Genomic DNA, 7795 nt, shown 5'->3' with positions numbered 1-7795 from the left:
GTGCATCCTCATTTAATAATGTATCAGAGAGAAGAGAGAGAGAGGGGGGAGAGAGAGAGAGAGACAGAGAGAGAGAGGGGGGGGGGGAGAGAGAGGGGGGGAGAGAGAGGGTGGGGGGGGGGGAGAGAGGGGGGGGGGGGAGAGAGAGCTCTGACTCAGACGAAGGCAGCCTCTTTATTATTTAGCATTTACAGACACCTTCCAGCTCATTTCTGACTCAATATTTAATATAGAGGTAGGAGGGGGGGGGGGGGGGGGGGGCAGCCTCTTAATACACACACACAGTCTTCACACTTGATTGTTTGTATTTTGGCCTAATGGGTGGGAAAATATGGTGCATATAAATACATGTAAATACATATAAATACATGTAAATACATATAAATACATGTAAATACATATAAATACATGTGGGCCTATGAAAGGGTGAATGTGTTATGAAACGGTGAATGTGTGTGTGGATGAGTGAAGATTGACATATGAGAAACAGCTCACAAACACACTCCAACATTCACACACACGCACACATGCACACACACTCACACACAGACATACACACACGCACGCACACACAATTGGCCCTGTTTGTCTCTCTTGTGGATTGCGTGTGAACAGACAGACAAGGGACGTGTTCATGGGAAAGGGGTGTGTGTGTGTGTGTGTGTGTGTGTGGGGAAGGCGGGGGGGCTTCGTTCATGTGTGTGTTGGTGGTGGGCGGGGTCTGGGGGGGGGGGCTTCGTTCATGTGTGTGTGTTGGTGGTGGGTGGGGTGTGGGGGGGGTTATAGTGGTAGCCCTCAACAGGGGGTCCTTGGCACGGATGGACAGTCAGACAGTCTGGAAAAGCATGCGTCCTGATTTGTCAACATGGCCTGCTTAGCAGAATAACACCCCGCCCCGCCCCCCCTAACCCTAACCCACACACACACACAACACCATGGGGTCAAAGGTCAGGCTTAGCTAGCCCAGTGACTGTGGGAGAAGAGAGGAGCGGTGTCAGAGTGCTGGTGCACATGATGCTGGAGTCATCCTGACTGATCTGAAGATCTGGTTAGACTAAGACTAGCAGACAGTCTGGACCAGTGGTCAGTACAGATAGTACTGTGACAGGGGTCAAAGACTCAGGGCTCTATTCTCCCCCTGGCCTTAGGCTCTAAACTGGCCTTAAACGCAAAAAAACAAACACGCTTTACGCCTGCCTCCCGCTGACTCGGGAAGATAGCGTCATGTTTTTACGCCCCGAAATGCGCTTTACGCTGAAGAGGCGTGCGGTTAGAGCTTTTCAAAACCAGGCCTTATTCAGTGCGCCGACTCCCCTACCAAAGCCACACACAGACACACATTTGCATCTCTCCCAGCATGCATTGGGGCTTAATACATTTTGACAAGAAAAAGCAACCAAATCAGCCTAAGTAGGCTAAGTGGTAGATAGAAATAATATTTATGTTAACACAACATGCAATTCTAGAACATTTCAATATTGGACAAAATAAAACATAAAAATCAAAACACAACCCTATGTGAAACATACATGTAATCCAGGTCGTATATATATCCGTTGCAAATACAACGTGGTATAGTCGAGTGACAACCGTAACACAGTTGTACTGTGATGTCCGCTCCAACAAGACTTAGCTTACTTGACACGTACTTTTTCAATAAAAACACATTTATGCCATGACTTTACATAATGTAAATTTATGTAGTATCATTTAGCCTGTGCTGTGATGTGCAGGAGCAGCAGGTAGCCTACAAGTTATAAGTTAACTACCTGCTCTGAATGAGCCGAGTGGAGGTGCTTGTTCACTATTTTGAAAGTTATGTGTTTACAACATAAAGATCATGGAATTGGATGGTATCATGAATGTCACCGATAGTTAACGTTCTATATTGTAGGCTACAGGGAGACCATCAGCCCTGCTGAACAGATCTGTATTTGCCTGGCTGTAGGTTGAATCGTTTTATTCAGGCTATGATCTGTGATGTGCTGAGATATCCAAATTGGAATGAAGAGATGACAGCATGCAGCCGCAGAGTTTTTTTTTTACAATTTAAAGTTTTATTTCTTCACTAAATTAATTTCTGATGACTTTTGATGCCTACAAGCAGGGTAGTAGATTTCAATAAGTGCCACTTTACGAACATTTATGGCGAAAAATGGCAAAAAGTTCCAGAGCACAATTGGCTGCATCTACATCAGCTGAGCTTTTTATTTGTGTAGTACTGCAGGCGGCCTCTGCGCTGGTATTGCGCAATACCCCCAAGAACGCATCGTCTCAAACTGCCAACAGGCGTCATGTGTGCTTGTGACCTCGCAAGTTCATTCTTCCAAGAACGACTAGCAAGAATGTTCTCCCCAAGAACCCAAGAACAAGAACGCATTCTTGGTATTGAGAAACGGCCCTGATCTAAATCAACTCAACAAGCCACTGCAGCATAAATACCCGGTTCATTCTTCCAGACTCTGCCAGATCGTTCAGTCACCAATGTGGTACAGACCTTATAGTAGTTTCTGTTACCTGCTAGTTGGAATCCAGACCTTTTTTTAACTTTGTCCTAATCTAAGGTGACCAGACGTCCCCGATTTTCGGGGACAGTCCCCGTTTTTGGTGACCTGTGACCGAAAATGTCCCCGATTTTCTACTGGCGTCTGCGGCCGTTATGACTCTAGCTCTAGCAGGCTCATTCTTAAATCTAGAGTGAAGATACTTACAGGATATGACTAAGTCCTACAGCATCCATTGGGACCAACAATGTCATGATTGTCGGGAAGGAAGGGGGCTAAATAATGAATTTTGAAAAACCGGCATATATGGTCAATTTCAAAGGGGACCCTTGACCGCTTTCACCTCAAGATATCTGAATGCGAATGGATTCTATGAGTCAATGTTTTGATCCAGGCATCCAACAAGTGTTTACATGTTCTGCTGCAGCTCTTTCACTAGATCTTGAACAATGAAGAAGCACTTAGGACTCCACCGAAATTACTTTTTGAGATCTTTTTGATTTTTGAGAGTGTGTGTGTGTGTGTGTGTGGGGGGGGGGGGGATGGGGGGGTCAACCAGGGGCCTCTTCGTGAAGCCGACACTGTTTATCACAGTACAACAGCCATGGACAAAATAAATGAAACTGGAATCATCCCCCTTTATTATTTCATAGGTAATAACATTGGATATTTTTATGATATATTGATCGCCGGACTGGAAATGTCCCCAATTTTCATTTGATAAATCTGGTCACCTTATCCTAATCCTGCTCTCTATCTCTCTCAGGATCATCTCGCCTGCTGTTTCTCCTCATCCAGCCACGTCTCATCTGCTGTCTCCAGGTTGGATCTGCTGCCTGGTCTGAAGCCTCTCCTTGCTCTTCGCTCACAGCACTCTGCCATCACCAGCTTCAACAACTACACTTCAGAAAGGTAGTCACTATGTTCTTTTGATGACATGATTTATTAACATGAGTAATGCTATATTTACATGTGATCAAGATTATGAAAGACAGATTATGAATGTTCAACGGTTATAAAAAGTTCAAGTCTTTGGCGATTAGACTCCATCACGACTCTGAGACGTCATGCTGACGTCATGGAGAGACGTCATGCTGACGTCATGGTGATTATGAAGGAGGTAGTGAAGCCGTCAGTAGAATAGGATATCCCCCCCGTGGAGTCTAGACCTGGTGGTGGTGAACTAAGAAGGCTTCTGGAGATCTCTGACCTGGAGGAGAATGGGGTGGAGGAGGGTTGCAGCAGCACTGAAATGACAGCAGATCAGAGTATGAGAAGGGAACAGCTCTTAAAAGGTTGCCGCTAAAGCTGTGATTGGCTGAATGGGAAGGATGTGGCCAGCTGTGATTGGATTATCAAAACCTCCCACGCCCCCTTAATCAGGTAGATGCATAACACCTGAAGAGAGAGGGAAATGTGTAAGTGAGAAACATTAAGGTGACTCTTTCTGAAATACGTTAAAACTTCACTAAATTGACAATTGACTTTTCTTCTGCCTCGTGGTCTGTTTGCATTTGGATCCTACATTGAATTGTTTTAACATTATTGGTTTCGTAATTTTCGTAAAAAAAATTGGAATTCGTAATTCAGTGTGCATAGCAGGTTTAACGCTATGCTTTGGCAGAATTTAGCCTGGTAATTGGCTATCGGTATTTTTTTATGATGCGTTTTCAAATCTCTTGTGATAATGGAACTAGATATCTTCACAGTCAACATGATATGTTCTCCGTGCCTTATTGCAGTGGGTGTACACCTTTCTGATAGCATAACAAGAATTTATTTGAAGAGAAATATGTGAAATTTGAATGTAAGATGATCCGTTTTCATGATGCATTCAATTACATTTCAATGTGAAATGATCCCAGTTTTCTGTTGTAAAAACTGAATCAAAGCCTGAGATACCAGGTAGAGGAACACATTTTTCTAGCTATTTTTATTTTTATTTTTATTTTTATTTTTATTTTTATTTTTATTTTTATTTTTATTTTTATTTTTATTTTTTAAATGGAAAAGGTATTTTGAGGATGACAACGCCTTTGCACAAAATGAGATTTAATTGCCAAATCGGAGATGGGAGCATTTAATTCTGAGACACTTGATTTGTTTGAAATGATAAGATATTGTGGACCTAGAATGTTATAGTGTAGTTTTCCTTTGAATGCTAGCTGATCATACATGTCAAGCAAAGCAGATTATACCCCAAGGTAACTCACCCACACATAGTTTCAAACTATATAACATTCAAGCAGGGCCGGTTCCAGAACAAGATGACTAGGGATGCATCCTAGATAGGAAGGGGTGCACATGCACGGGCCGACCCGGGTGGCCGGCCGCCTGAAAAATTGTTGTAAATTGTTGTAAATGTTATTTTACAAAAAATAATGCATTTTACCATCATTTCAAGTAGAATGATACCAGCCAAGCAAGAATATTTCAAGTGTTTCAAGTGAAATATTTGGACTATATAATGATAATACAATTATCTCAACCTTAAAAGGTTATATATAGGTGCCAAAAAGCCATACATTCACATCAAAGTACAAAGAAAGATAACAATTATAATTCAAGTTTAAACAGTACGTGTGCAGCTGCAGTATTTATTACAAAACATTTTTTTTTTTTTTACCACTCTTTTCAACTGAGCATGCAGACAATTAAAATAAGGGTGCAATGCGTGCTTTTGCACCCCTGTAAAACCGGGCCTGCATTCAAGTTAGCAGTTACACTGTCATCAATGGTGTTGTTAACTCAGTGGACAAAAATATGCCAGTTTATTTCCAACAATAAGCTACTAATATATTAATTTGCTAACAAACTGAGATAGCGCAAATGCCACAACACAAACATATCAATGGAAGGTGTGTATGAGCCTCCTTTGTTACCGTTTGAGAATGCTGCAAGCTAACAGGTGGGAAGCCAGCAATCATAGGAAGAAGGAACTTTGCACCTTCTTCAGAGCTGTTAAACAGCGCATGGCCCAGTTTCCATGTAATGTTTATCACACTTTCAATTGACTTTTCATTTGGAAATAATAGATCTAACAAATCCATAATTAACTGTAAAACAGTGTGTGTGTGCGTGTGTGTGTGTGTACGTGTGTGTGTGTGTGTGTCAGAGGTGGGGACTTGGACTTGAGTCGCACTTAAGTCTCACTCACAGTGACTTGAGACTCGTCCTCAAAGACTTGAGACTTGACTTGGACTTGAGTTTTGGGACTTGTGAACAATCTTTATTTTTATTTTATTTTTATTTTTTTGGTACATTAACATTAAGGAAATCTATACTGATGTGATCCAATCAATGTTGATACTGTATGCTAATAGATAAAGGAGTGAGGATAATACAGTAGCCTACATGCTTTGAATTCCTTAGTTTCAGCTGCAGTGTTCTAAGCAGACCGGATGACATGCAGCAGATGATAGAGCGCTCATCCATAAGAGACTTGAGACTTGACTTGGACTTGTGACCAAAGACTTGAGACTTGACTTGGACTTGAGCTCAAAGACTTGAGACCTGACTTGGACTTGCAAAAAATGACTTGCGAGCATCTCTTGTGTGTGTGTGTGTGTGTGTGTGTGTGTGTGTGTTTCTGTGCCTGTCGACCTGTGTGTATGCGTTCATGAGCCAAGTGAGTGTATAGAAACATAATGTACATACCTGCATGCTAGATGTAGTGTGTAAGTGGACGCTCTCTCTCACACACGTACAGTACAGTTGGTGGTGTGCTTGAATCAAAGCCCTCTGTGACAGCGGGCAGCAGTTGGCTGGAGACCAGTGGCTTTTAACCTGACAGCTATGTCAAAGCCTGTGTATCATTAGCTGCAGTGAAGGGAAGGACGTGTGCAAATAACACAGCCTCTTTATATGCAAATGCATGGCCCTGGTTTGTCAGGCCTCACCTCTGTCCCTGTAACAGAAGGAGCAAGGAAACATAAGAGTGATACAGAGAGAGAGAGGGAGGGAGAGAGAGAGAGAGAGAGATACAGAGAGAGAGAGATATACAGAGAGAGAGAGAGAGATGAGAGAGAGATACAGAGAGAGAGAGAGGGAGGGAGAGAGAGAGATACAGAGAGAGAGAGAGAGAGAGAGAGAGATATACAGAGAGAGAGAGATACAGAGAGAGACAGATATACAGAGAGAGAGAGAGAGATACAGAGAGAGAGAGAGAGAGAGAGAGATACAGAGAGAGAGAGAGGGAGAGAGAGATATACAGAGAGAGAGAGAGAGAGATACAGAGAGAGAGAGATATACAGAGAGAGAGAGAGAGAGATACAGAGAGAGAGAGAGAGATACAGAGAGAGAGAGAGGGAGAGAGAGATATACAGAGAGAGAGAGAGAGAGAGAGAGAGAGAGGGAGGGAGAGAGAGAGAGAGAGAAGAGAGAGAGGGAGAGGGAGGGAGAGAGGGAGTTAGAGAGAGAGAGAGAGGGAGAGAGAGAGAGAGAGAGATACAGAGAGAGAGAGAGGGAGAGAAGGAGAGAGAGAGAGAGAGAGAGAGGGAGAGAGGGAGAGAGAGAGAGAGAGAGATACAGAGATAGTGAGAGAGAGAGAGAGAGAGAGAGAGAGAGGGAGAGAGGGAGAGAGAGAGAGAGAGAGATACAGAGATAGTGAGAGAGAGAGAGAGAGAGAGAGAGAGCGAGGGAGAGAGAGAGATATACAGAGAGAGAGAGAGAGTGATACAGAGAGAGAGAGAGAGGGGGGTGTGGGGGGGCGGGGTCACTGGTCCTCGGTTGTCAGCAGACTCCTGAAGCCAATGTAAATGTGAGTAGTGGGAGAAAGCCTGGCTCTATCGCTCACTGGTATGTATGTTTCTCTCATGTGCTGTAGTATAACGTGTTACTGTATTCTGAATGATTACATTTTCATGATTACATTAGATGGCATTATCCTATCGTCAGCAGTATAATGCAAAGTCCCGGAAAGTAGGTTCTTCATGCAGTGACCTCATAGATGCACCAATCTCTCATGTTGTAACGGATCGCCTTGAAGTTGCGGGGTGCCAGCCAGGGTTAATTCTGACAAATATTTTAGATTATAATTTTTCAAGGTCAAACCCCCTACATGGATACATGAACACAAGATCTCTTCACTTTGTCATGAACCCACATTGCATAAATCCAACACACCCAGGCACTCAATAAACCAACACTGCACACAATAACCAGCAAGACACAGAAATAGAGTTCAGGAAAAAGTGTATATTGAAGCCAAACCAAAATAAAATGTCCTTTACAGGCAGTCCAATAATCCAATAATGTTCAGTAATCCACAGAGAAATAGTTCAGTTCCAACA

The sequence above is a fragment of the Poromitra crassiceps genome (assembly GCF_964638095.1).
Source record: "Poromitra crassiceps genome assembly, chromosome: 29".
Taxonomy (NCBI): Eukaryota; Metazoa; Chordata; class Actinopteri; order Beryciformes; family Melamphaidae; genus Poromitra; species Poromitra crassiceps.
This window is presented reverse-complemented; position numbering follows the sequence as displayed.